Source organism: Nycticebus coucang, chromosome 1, assembly GCF_027406575.1.
Source record: "Nycticebus coucang isolate mNycCou1 chromosome 1, mNycCou1.pri, whole genome shotgun sequence".
NCBI classification, from domain to species: domain Eukaryota; kingdom Metazoa; phylum Chordata; class Mammalia; order Primates; family Lorisidae; genus Nycticebus; species Nycticebus coucang.
In genome coordinates this window covers 62,113,259-62,126,850 of record NC_069780.1, presented here as the reverse complement: position 1 = coordinate 62,126,850, position 13,592 = coordinate 62,113,259, and the positions used below count along the sequence as shown (strand labels likewise).

The following is a 13,592-nucleotide window of genomic DNA, read 5'->3' as shown; positions in this document are numbered from 1 at the left end:
AGGATATCAAGGAGAAGAGTGAGCATCACATAAGGACTGTGATCCTTCTCAGTATATTTTTGGTTCTACACAGTTATGTCATATAAAGTGGAAAGTATGACTGGATTATTGTTTTTTGTTTGTATATCAATCATTATTTTAAAAGTTGTGCATGAATTCCAAGTTGAGAAGTGGTGAACTTTAATGGTCAATTTGAGTGTCAGATTGTCACATCTATAGTATCCAGTTATTCAATCAAACACAAATTTAGATATTGCTGTAAAGTTATTTTGTAAGGTGATTAGCATATCCATAATCAGTTGAATTTAAGTAAGGGAGTAGTGTGTCTTATTCAGTCAGTAAAGTTCTGAAAATGGTACTGAAATTTTCTAAAAGAAGGAGAAATGTTATCTACAAAGTATAGCTTTATCCAATATCTGAAAATTCCAATCTTCTCTTCCTGATGTCCTTCCCTACACAGCTTAGATTTGCCTAAGAAGCCCCACAATTGTTTAAGCCAGCTCTTTACAATAAAGCTCTTGATTTATATCTATCATAATTGCTGTTTCTCTGAACTATAACTAAGAAGTTAACTATGATGGCACATATAAAACTAAACAATAATAATACTACATTCATATCAGTAAAATGACCTAAAGGATTCCATACTCTAAATATTAGACTGAGTTACAAAGATAGATATTTTTGTGTATCTGTTCTTTTAAACTCACTTTTTATGCCAGGAAACAACCCCATGATTTCATAGATCAAAATAAAATTCTATATACTTGACATCATTGATTTACCATAAAGATCTTTTTAGAAAGACATCTTACTGTCTCAGTGAACCCAATTAAGTCAACTGAAAGATATTTGGAAAAGGTTTATACAAATGAAAATCAGTATTAATCTTTGGAGATTTGAAAAAATGAAGGACATCAATGTGGCACACGTAAGACTAAGAATTATAATTATATGATACCATTTGTAAAATAACAAAGACATAGCAGGGGGAAAAAAACTAAAAAGAAAAGTAACACAAACAACATTATGAATGTGGTATTTGCATTAATAAAAGAACTTAGGTGCTACAGTAGGCATATTCATGAGCTCTTATCTATTGATTCCCATTAATCTTACTCAGTTTGAAGGATATCAAACCAAGAACAGCTTAAGAAAGAAAACACAATCTCTTAATAGCCAGTCTCTACATTTTCTGAAATTCATATAAGAATCAACAGAATTTTGCAAAATGAAATTTCATTTGCTCTTTTGATCACAATGCAACATGGAAATAAAAGAGAAAAAGAAAATAATATAAAGAAATTGAACAAGAATGATAAATAGAAAGAAAGCAGGTATCTTCCCCAGAAATAATAAATACATCTTGAAAAGCAATATGGTGATTCTCTGTGTACAATGCACTTTTTATTTTCCCCTTAAAACCTGTGAAAGGAAAACCAAATGATTTGCTTTGTGCACCTGGCACCAGACACAATTAGTCATTTCTGAGTATCCTTGGGAAGCACAGCTTTTCTGGTAGATGTAAATGCATTCAGCTCATTTCAATAAAAAGCACTCTCTCTTTTTGAGACAATGTATTTGGAACACTTAGATAAAACCAAACCCCCCATGCTCAGAATGTGATTTACAGCCACTGTGTGGGCAAAGTTCAGAGATCACAGGTACCTTAGACATCAAACTAAGTCTTGTAATATGTTTTGAATTAACAAGGGGGAAACCCAGGTGATACTTCTGAATTTCACAAGCTAGATGGTGGAAACAGGAATCCTTCAACAGAGAGGGGGGCTGCCTTCATTCCCAAATTCAGTTTCAACAATGGCATCAGGCTGCAAACCTAGGTGTACTGAATTGCTAAGTCATTAGCATATGGAACTTGCTATAATCTCATTTGACTAAACTAAGAGAAAAATATGAAGGTACAGGAATGTTTTAGCTTAGCTTTCTCTCAAAATGACAAAATTAGTTGGTGGTTTTTTAAGTTTTATCTCTGCCTTCCTCTGATTTATGAAAATACCATTCTTGATCTCTCGTATTAGCTTTTCAGTTACCATGAATAATTTTACTCAAGTTCCTTGTCTTCAGCAACACCTTGAAGTAACTTCAAATTTCTACTATTTTGTTTTGTTTTGTGTATGCTTACTTAGAATGCAACAACTCTACTTTGAAATCTAAGATTGGATTCAAATAGACAAGCTATTTCGGCTTCTTTCTTTCTTTTTCTTTTTTTTTTTTTTTTTTTTTTTTTGAGACAGAGTCTCACTCTGTTACCCTTGGTAGAGTGTTGTGGCATCATAGCTCACAGCAACCTCCAACTCTTGGGCTCAAGCAATTCTCTTGCCTCAGCCTCCGAAGTAGCTGAGTCAATAGGCACCCACCACAAAGCCTGGCTATTTCCAGAGATGTGGGGGTCTCACTCTGGCTCAGGCTGGTCTTGAACCTGTGAACTCCAGCAATCCATCAGCTTCTGTCTCCCAAGTGCTGGGATTATAGGCACGATGCTTCTTTCAAAATTAACATTATATTCAATAAAACAATAGGTAGTTAGTGTCGGATTACCACAGCAAAAAGACATATTAACTATGCTCATCTCACAAAGTAAATCTCATAACACTTTATTAATCTAAGGCAAAATGAAGGATGGTGAAAGAAGTACTGTGTAGAAGTCTAGGAAGAGAAGTAAAATGAAAAAGGAATATGTTCAAATATTTGAAATTCAGAAATATTGACCCCCGGAATCTTCCAACTCTCACTCTCTGCTCTACGCTCTCTGCTTATGCAAAATAACTTATACTTTTGTATCCTAAAAAAAAAAAAAAGAAGTATTAGGACAAGGTCCTCCAAAATGGCACTATCTAAATTACTTTAGAATTTGTACTTTAAGTTCTCTGTCAAACTTCCTGAAAGGGACCTGTAGATTTTTACCATGGTGTCTGAGTTGGTGAAAGGGAAATAATCAGGCTTTGGTGGGGAGATCCCATTCTTCCATGTATTCTCAAATACAGAATTTAGAATCACTTTCTTAGTGTTCCCAGAATTTCTCTGCTGGGTCCTTATGGTCTGGGAAATCAAAGAATGAATTCACAAATCACCAGAAGTAAGTAACAGGACAGATTTTCTCACAGATAAGAAGAAAAGAAAAACAAAGCCTCCAGCCCAGTGGAGGAAGTCTGCAGTGGGTTGCTGATGTTGACTCTTTGTCTAGGGGTTAATATGCAGCTTCTCTTTCCCTGTAAGCAGAGAATTTCAGGAAATGGAATATAAAATACATCACAACTTTGGCACCACAGTCCTATGGCCAAAAGTCAATTTTAAAACTGCCATTGCGTAGGAATGTGGTCTTGTTGGGGGCATCCCACTCCTCCCTGGAAGTGGCAGCTTACATGGAACATTGATCAAACTCCTTCAAAAGCCTGCTTGGGCCAGGTAAATGGAGTCCAGCCCTAGGTGAGGGCGACCTGCATCATTAGAGTTTCATAATGCTGTGTGATGTACTAAAAGGCTCTGAGAAGTTCTTAAATTACAAATATAAAATAAACAAAATTAAAAGGCAACCAAAGCCTATCAAGCTTTTTTTTGGTGTGTGTGTAAAAATTGTAAAGCTTTATTTGCTAAATAATGAATTTGCAGTCAAATATGATTAGGATAATTGCTGAAAGTCATAATTTACCTGGTTCTCATAACGTAATTATAATTGTTTTAAATTTACTTTTCCATATTGATAATTTAACATCCATCTGTCTCAAGGCCTCTGCCTCATCCTGTTACAAAAATATTTGAAAAATTCTCTTAGAGCTTTATGAAGAAACAGCTCTTTAAAATATTTGCAGAAGTGGTAAATTCTATACTATATTTTTGACACAATATAAAATAATAAGGCAAATAGAAATGAAATGCTGCCAGTGGAGGGGAAGCTGAATTTCACAGAGTGTGGACACTTGGCTGAGCATGTTCGGGGAAATATCCATTCTAGCTGGTTGGTGCCCATGAGGTATTGGCTATTATGTATTTCAAATATATCAACTAGTTATAGGGAATGGATGAATATGTCCAAATACACTTAGGTATGATAAACAGGGTGCATTTAGATAGTTCTGGTCTTAGCTACATCAGATGAATCTGGAGGGACACTATTAGATTCTAAATGCAGTTGTTAAAATCACAACTTTGCAGCAGCTGGTGAAATCGCTGTCCTTCAACCTCTAATTGACTTTCTCTATGATCTCCAACCTCAATGTAAATGCCACTTGTATGCTTGGGTTTCCTTTCTTTGTTTGTGTATTTATTTGTTGCTGTTTTCAGTGCAGTCCCTTTAGGGTCCCCAACTTTTATGTTCAGTAGCTTTTTATTTGTCCTCAAACCTTGAATTTCTAATACTTAAAGTGTATAAAATCTAAGTGCCCTTTAAACTCTGCTTACCCTTCAATCGCCTTGATCTTAGCCATGGCACCTCCTTCTTTCAGTTGTTTATCCCAAATAATCATTCTTCCTACCTTCTCTTTTTCTCTTGTACACACTATCCCCCTTTTCAGGAGATACTGGTGGATAAATATTCCAAAAATGTTCAGAATCCAACCATTTCTCACCTCTTGCTAGAATTTTCGTAAAATTCTCTGTGACATTTTGCTCTTCTGGGCTGCTGAGAAGATTGCTCTCCTTTATTCCCTTTGAAGTTTGACATGGCCATATGACTTGTCTTAGCTAATAAAGTGCATTTCAGACCAAACATACAATTATATGCATTGTGCATATAATTTATTATTTTATTATGTTTATGGTTTGGTGATTGTCTCCAGTAGAAAGTGAGCTTCACAAGGACCCTTGTCTTTGTTCTCTTCTGGTCAGTGGTCAATTACCAGGGCTAAAACAGACCTTGATACCATTTCGTGAACTTTGGATTTAAAAATTGAATGAATACAATTTTAAGAGAATTTATTTTTAGTTTACTCTATTTAACATATCTCATTGAATATATTTTTAAGTAAGACATTGTTGGAACACAGATAAAGCTGTGGTTCACAAACAGGAAAAGTTATGTAAATGCGTGTACATGAATTTCTACTTATTACAGGGGATGTGTGTTAAAAGAAAGATCTCTCTGTTAATATTGAATGAGATGAAAAATTAGGGATAACCAAGGGAATGTTAGAGGGTTGTATACATGGTTTGACAAAATAATTGTGAAAAATTTGTGTTTAAAAGAGTGGATGGTGTAAATGATAAAATTGACCCAAATACAGAATAAGCATTGTCAGTCTTATCAATTATGAAGTTTTCTGATTAATCAGTATTAACTATATTTAATCAGAAATTAGTTTCAGCTCATTCCCTCGCACTTTCTCAGGCAACATGGCGGGCGTGGAGGAGGCAGCGGCCTCCGGGAGCCACCTGAATGGCGACTTGGATCCAGACGACAGGGAGGAGGAAGCTGCCTCTATGGCCAAAGAAGCAGCCAAGAAAAAAAGACGGAAGAAGAAGAGTAAAGGGGCTGCTGCAGTAGGGCAACAAGAACCTGATAAAGAATCAGGAGCCTCAGTGGATGAGATAGCAAGACAATTGGAAAAATAAGCATCGGAAGAAAAACAAAGAGATGATGATGATGAAGATGGAGATGGTGATGGGGATGGAGCAACTGGAAAGAAGAAGAAGAAGAGAGGATCAAAATTTCAAACAGACCCTCCCTCAGTTCCATATGTGACCTGTATCCTAGTGGTGTATTTCCCAAAGGACGAGAGTGCGAATACCCACCCACACAAGACAGGCGAACAGCTGCTTGGAGAACTACAAGTGAAGAAAATAAAGCTTTAGATCAAGCCAGTGAAGAGATTTGGAATGATTTTGGAGAAGCTGCAGAAGCACATCGACAGTTAGAAAATACGTTATGAGCTGGATCAAGCCTGGGATGACAATGATAGAAATCTGTGAAAAGTTAGAAGACTGTTCACGCAAATTGATAAAAGAGAATGGATTAAATGCAGGCCTGGCATTTCCTACTGGGTGTTCTCTCAATAATTGTGCTGCCAATTATACTCCTAATGCTGGTAACACAACAGTATTACAGTATGATGACATCTGTAAGATAGATTTTGGAACACACATAAGTAGGATTATTGATTGTGCTTTTACTGTCACTTTTAATCTCAAATATGATACGTTGTTAAAAGCTATAAAGGATGCTACCAATACTGGAATAAAGTGTGCTGGAATTGATGTTTGTCTATGTGATGTTGGGGAGGCCATCCAAGAAGTTATGGAATCCTATGAAGTTGAAATAAATGGGAAGACATATCAAGTGAAACCAATCCGTAATCTGAATGGACATTCAATTGGACAATACAGACTACATGCTGGGGAAACAGTGCCCATTGTGAAAGGAGGAGAGGCAACAAGAATGGAGGAAGGAGAAGTGTATGCAATTGAACCCTTTGGTAGTACAGGAAAAGGTGTTGTTCATGATGACATGGAATGTTCACATTTCATGAAAAATTTTGATGTTGGACATGTGCCGATAAGGCTTCCAAGAACAAAACACTTGTTAAATGTCATCAATGAAAACTTTGGCACCCTTGCCTTCTGCCGCAGATGGCTTGATCGCTTGGGAGAAAGTAAGTATTTGATGGCTCTGAAGAATCTGTGTGACTTGGGCATTGTAGATCCATATCCACCATTATGGGACAATAAAGGATCATGTACAGCGCAATTTGAACATACCATACTGTTGCATCCAACATGCAAAGAAGTTGTCAGCAGAGGAGATGACTATTAAACTTAGTCCAAAGCCACCTCAACATCTTTATTTTCTAAGCTTTGTTGGAATACATTATACCCGAATTAATTTGCAACATGTTGTCTGTTTTAACCATGGACCTATGTAATACTTTCTATTCATGTTAAAAAAGAAGGAATTTGATCAAAGGCAAACGGTCTAATCAAACAAGGGAAAAGCTTTTAGGACTTTACAAATGTTAACTGTTTTACCTTATCCTGTCTAGGAAATGCTATAAAGCTCAATTTAGTTAGGAATGACTTAAACATTTTGTTTTGAACACCTAAGGTATGCTTTTTGGATATTCATATTGCCATATTCTTACTTGAATGCTTTGAATGACTACATCCAATTCTGCATCTATACTCTCTGGTATTGCTTTTTAACCTTCCTGGAATCCATTTTCTATAAAAAAATAAAGACATTTTCAGATCTGAAAAAAAAAAAAGAAATTAGTTTCAATTTTACTTAATGTATTTTTCCCAATTTTTCCCCTGCTAACTCAACATTTGTTAGAGCCTAATAAAGAAACTGCCTTTAAATTTTATGTGATCTTTCATCCAAATCTTCTTTATCCCCAATATTCCTATTCCTTTTAGAGGAAATTTATAGTTAGTAACAGTGACAACAAAAATAGACGACAAGCGTATCAGATGACATGTAATAATTGGAAATAATAATTCATTTCTAAGTAGAACATGTTACTCAACCCTTATATATCCCTAGGTGTTTCCTAGACTTTGAAAGATATAATCAGTCTAAGGGAAAGAGATATTTCCCTTTTAATTCATAAAGTCAAAAATTATTTTCTAAAAATTTATATAACCTTCAAAAATTTGAGGTAGAAATGTTCAGCTTCCATTAATAAACAGACTCCGGCTCTTTGAAAGTAGACCTCTTGTGTTTGTGTTGAAAGTTAGATTATATAACTAACATATAATCTTTCATTACAGTTGAACAACATGAATGCTCAATTGTTTAGCTGATGGTGTTAACACCAAGTCAGTGTCAGAATTGTGAATAATAATCAAATTTATGTACCTGACTTGGCAATTTACCATGCCATACTGGTTCCTAAAATTTATTAGTTAAGAATAATGTAGTTTTGTGTGACATGCCTTATTATTTTTACTTACTGCTAATAGTCACATTTTAAACATCAAGTTTATTGTTACCTAATATAATTTTAGAACTGAATGTAATTTTTGAGAGCAGCAAGATAAATACACATAACTGTGATAACACTTAGGCATCTAATCATTGTATAATGGAAAATTAAATTGTGAGGTAAGTATTTTCGACTCCAATCTTGTGGAACCACTTCAGCAAACTTTCAAGAAAATGAAGATATGCAATTCCCGGTTTCCAAAGATTGCACAGTTGATAGCAACTAAGGTTTACCTTGAATGTACCTTTCTTGGCAAACCACAAAAAATGACATAGATTCATCTTATGATTACTAAAATTTTAGTTAAAACTAAAAATTTAACTAAAGATAGTAAGTAATGAAAAACTAATTCCATCTGTTTTAAAGAGGAAAGTAGAATTAAGCTAAAGTTACTTGAGCAAAACTTTAAATTATCATGGGTCTATGAATTTGACTATTCTCCCATAAATTATTAGATGTGGTGACCTATTTTGTTATCTGTACTTATTTATATTAATTGTGCTTATTAAAAAAATGGTCCACTAATTATTTTATATAATACAAGTAGCTGCCTTAGAAAAACTTAAAGTTAATTAGAACTAAGGCAAAGAACACTTTTTTTCCCTTTATATAAATTCAATAGGCAAAATTCAGGATAATAAAGTCAATTGTTCATGGCAGTTTTATGACTCTAATCAAATGAAATTGAATGACTAAAAAAGAAGTGACAAAACATATCCATCTACTGCTAGAAATTTTTTTTCTTCATGTAATACCTCATTGGGGAAGGAATAACTTCTGAAGAGATTTTTTTATTTTAGTTTAAAAATTAGAGATAAACGTGTTTGCCTCTTACTCAATTTTAAAGAATTATCTAGGGCTGCACCTGTGGCTCAGTGGGTAGGGTGGCGGGTTCAAACCTGGCCCCAGCCAAACTGCAACAAAAAAATAGCTGGGAGTTGTGGTGAGTGCCTGTAGTCCCAGCTACTCAGGAAGCTGAGGCAAGAGAATCACCTAAGTCCAGGAGTTGGAGTTTGTTGTGAGCTGTGTGATGCCATGGCACTCTACCAAGGGTGATAAAGTGAGACTCTGTCTCTACAAAAAAAAAAAAAGAAAGAAAAAGAATTATCTACCAAGAATTCAGTACAAATTTAGTAAATTTGTAGAATTACTACAAATTTTAGTAAAAATTACTAAAATTTATTGTTCATTACTCTCTAATTTGTTAATTGGGTTAACTTATAATTGATTCAGTAATATTTTCTATAATTGCAACTATAAATAGCCATGAATATATATGTATTTAATTCTGGGAACAGGATGTTACTCTCTAATGGTTTCTATTTTTCGTTCTCTTATCCATCCATAAGATGTCAAAATATATAGATTATTAGCAATAAAAAAGCAAAATTCTGCCAAGTATCCCCTTCTTTTCGTTTTAAGCATAATATTAAAAAATAATTCAAACTATAGTTTAATATCTATCAACATTTTCAAGTATTTACATATCAATTAGCATATTTAACTATTACCTCCGATCTCTTTAAAAGTGATGTTGACTCATATTAAACTAATAATTTATGAAAACAAATTTAGCATACATGCAATTTTTTTTTTACAGCACATTTTAAAAGATAATAGGATTTACTTTCATAGCATCTTCACGTTTGTGGAACAATTGAACAAAAATACAGCATTCCCGAATTCTTCCTTCTCTCACCACAAAGTTTCCCCTTTCGTTAACATTTCATATTGATGTGTTACATTTGTTACCATTGATGAACAAATGTACAGCTAATACCAACACATTTTTAATTAACATCTATAGATTACATTAGCCTTACTTTGTGTTGCATAGTTCTGTAGATGTTTTGAGATTCATATCTTCTATCTATGGTTAGAGATTCACACCGAAGAGTTCCATTGTTCTGAAAATCCTTCATACTCCACTTATTCTTCCTTCCCTCACTGATCTTTTTACTGTCTCAATAGCTATGAATGTTTGAATTTTTCAGAATGTAATATAGTTGGAATCACTTACTACTGTGGTCCTTAAGCCCCAGCTGGGATTGCTCTGTGGATGATTAGGAACCAGCAGCACAGCAGGAGGTGAGCAGTGCCCTGAGCACATGAAGCTTCATCTGTGTTTAAGCCACTCTCCATTACTGGCATCCCCACCTGAGTTCCACCTGCTTTCAGTTAAGCAGTGGCATTAGATACTCATAGGAGGAATGAAGGTTATGCACTCCTTATGAGAATCCTATGCCAAATGATCTGAAAGGGAGGTGTAATGTGCTTGAATTGTCCTGCAACGATCTTCCCTCAACCCCCTCATCAGTGGAAAAATTGTCTTCACTTGTGCCAAAAATGTATATAGCCAATTCAGACTGGCTTCTTCCACTTAGTAATATTTTGTGCATGATATCGTATTTATTTGTATTGCTACCATTTTTCTATTAGATAGATTTATCACAGTTTGCTCATCCATTCATCTATTAAAAAAATCACTTGATCATTCCCAATTTTTGGCAATGATGAGTGAAGGTGCTCTAACTATTAATGCTCAGGTTTTGTGTGATCGTAAAGTTTTAAATCTTTTGAGTATTAAATACCTTAAAATGTGATTGCTGAATCATATGGTAAAACTGTTTTTCATTGTAAAATATTGCCAAATAGTCTTGCAAAGTTTCTATATCATTTTTCATCCTCACGAGCAATGACAGACACTTCCTGGGGCTACACATACTCAACAACATTTCTTGTCATTGTTTTGGATTTTACCCATTATACAGAGAAGTATAGAATGGCATCTTATTTCTGTTTTAATTTACAATTTCCTAATGACACAAAATGTTTTTCATCTTTTCATGTGCTTATTCCCCATCTGTACATCTTTGGTGAGGTGTCTTTCAGACTTTTTGCCTGTTTTGGATTGTGTTGTTTTCTTGTTGATAAGATTCACCATTGTCTGTGTATTTTCAGTACTTTTCTTTTATTAGTGTGTTTTTTTATTCAGTCTATAGCATGTATTTTTATTTTCTTAACATTGTCATTTAAATATAGAAAGGTAATGAAGTTCAATTTATTCATTTTCTCCTAGATTCAGCATTTGGCATTAATCTAAAAACCAATTGTTGGTCAGATGTGGTAGCTCAGACCTGTAATCCTAGCACTCTGGGAAGCTGAGGTGGTGGATTGCTTGAACTCACCAGTTGAGACCAGCCTGGCAAGAACCAGACCTCATCTAAAGGGTGTATGTGAAACTTAGTAAATGTGGAATGTAAATGTATTAGCACAATAACTAAGAAAATGCCAGGAAGGCTATGTTAACCAGTGTGATGAAAATGTGTCAAATGGTCTATAAAACCAGGGTATGGTGCCCCATGATCAAATTAATGTACACAGCTATGATTTAATAAAAAAAATATTTTTAAAAGTTTAAAAAAAAAGTAGCTGGCATTGTGGTGGGTGTTGTAGTTGTAGCTACTTGGGAGGCTGAACCAACAGGATCGCTTGAGCCCAAGGGTTTGAGGTTGCTATGAGCTGTGAGGCCACAGCACTCTACTGAGGGTTAAAAAATGACTTAAAAGGAAAGAGAGAAAGAAAGAAGGAAGGAAGGAAGGAAGGAAGGAAGGAAGGAAGGAAGGAAGGAAGGAAGGAAGGAAGGAAGGAGGGAGGGAGGGAGGGAGGGAAGGAAGGAAGGGAGGGAAAATTCATGATAAAAAAAAAAATTACTGTCAGATTACTATTACCTAGATTTTGTCCTGGTATCCTATAGAAATTTTATATTTTTCCAACACTTTAATCTATGATAAATTTTAAGTTAATTTTTGCTAAATTAAAAGGCACATTCACATTCATTTTTTTGCATGTGAATGTTCACTTGGGCCATCTGTTGAAAACACTGTCTTTAATCCATAGATTGATTTTCTTCGACTACTCCCCCACCCCGCAGGATAGGATCTCATTATTTTTCCTCATATTTGGAAAGAACATCTGATTTCTCAGGGGCAGAAAGACCATAAGGTCTAGAGTCACATCCCTTCGAATAGGATTGGCAATACAGTCAGGCCTTTAACAAACTGACTATTTCTCCTGCATCAACCTTGCCTAACTTGACTAAACTATTTGATGTGTTTGCCCATGAAAGAAAATATCTGTATGAGCACTTAATCAAATTCTGGGCTGCTGAGCAGTGGAGTAGCTTATTTTCTACATAGTTTGACACTCTGACTAGGGGATGGCTCTCACATTGTATCTATGAACAAAGTGTATGGTGCCCCATGATCATATTAATGTACACAGCTATGATTTAATAAAAAAAAAAAAAAGGAAAAAGAAAAAAAAGAAGTGGCTGCAACTTGCCTATTGGAACAGGAAGCTAAGAAATTAGCCACAGGCGAGACCTTAACACATGGTGTCCAATGTGCTGAAAATAAAAGAATATCATTGACTTTCTGGTGAGAGTATGTTACAATATTAAGCCAAGCCCATTGTCCACATCACGATGTGCCAGATCCTTAATACTGACACAGTATTGCTCACCTCCCAGGAGCCCCTTCTACACAAATGCAAAGCTGCTACTGCTGAAGTATATTCAAAAGGACTTCGAAAGAGAACTTCTTTAGACCTTCAAGAGGTCTGGTTTGTGGTTTCTGTCTTAGGGTATTCTGTGGTGTCTTTGTTGGGGATCGAGAAGTTAATAGTCCACTCTTCACCTCCCCCCCACTGCCACCACCATCCCCACCACCACCACCCCTACACACATACATACACAAAGATTAACCCAGAAGGTGGTGTTAATGGTCCTGACCGAGACTCTGTCCTTAGGACAAAGCAAGGCCTTAACTGTTTTCTAGGTATGCCTTTTATGTAGTCCATACTCATGGGGTAATCTGAAAAAGAGACCTCCTGAGGCAATAAAGATTTCAAACATACCAAAGATATACTACAGCTATTAAGGTTGTTCTATTGCCTCAGAGGACAGTGGTGGCTCACTGTTGGGGTCATCAGAAGGGGGATTCTGGGGTTATTCATGGAAATAACCCAGCAGATGGGGCTGCTAAAGAAGAAAGTAAAGCAGGCAGGCTTATCCCTGATTCACTATTCCACAAGTATCAACCTCAATACTTGCCACAAGAGCTGCCAAAAAGTCAAAGGGGAAAATTATTTCCCTCAGTTAGACTCAGAGGGTTGAGCTATTAATGACAAGAAATGAAATTCCTGAAAACCTAAGAAAGTTGGGCTGCAATTAAATATGCTCATGTATCATCACATTATGGTAAAGCAAACTTATATAATTGGTTGATAAGAATAATAAAGGCATCTGACTTAAGGGATAAAATAGCCCAAATCTCTAATGGGTGCTGACAATGTATATAAAATAATTCTTAGACCAGGACTCCTGTGCTTCCATAGCACAAGCTCGTCTAGCTGAGGACAAAAATGCCAGGAGAAGACTGGAAAACAGACTTCCAATGACACTCCAGGCATCTGGAAGCTGCAGATGCTTGCTGGTTTGTGTGGACACCTTTACTGTCTGGGTGGGAGCTTTCCCTTATCACAAAGAGAACGCAAATGAGTTAGTCAATACTTTACTCAAAAAAAAAAAAAAATCATCTTAATTTGATCAATTTAAAGGACAGTGGAGTGGCCTTTATCTCCAAGGTTACCTATGGA

The 13,592-nt window shown here is 35.5% G+C and overlaps 1 pseudogene across 1 annotated transcript; it reads left to right on the top strand.

The window, feature by feature from the left end:
• The first annotated feature begins 5,348 nt into the window (after positions 1-5,348).
• LOC128588472 (methionine aminopeptidase 2-like) lies at positions 5,349-7,160 on the top strand (annotated as a pseudogene). Its single transcript, XR_008380782.1, has one exon. The product of XR_008380782.1 is annotated as a methionine aminopeptidase 2-like (transcript).
• Positions 7,161-13,592: the final 6,432 nt, after the last annotated feature.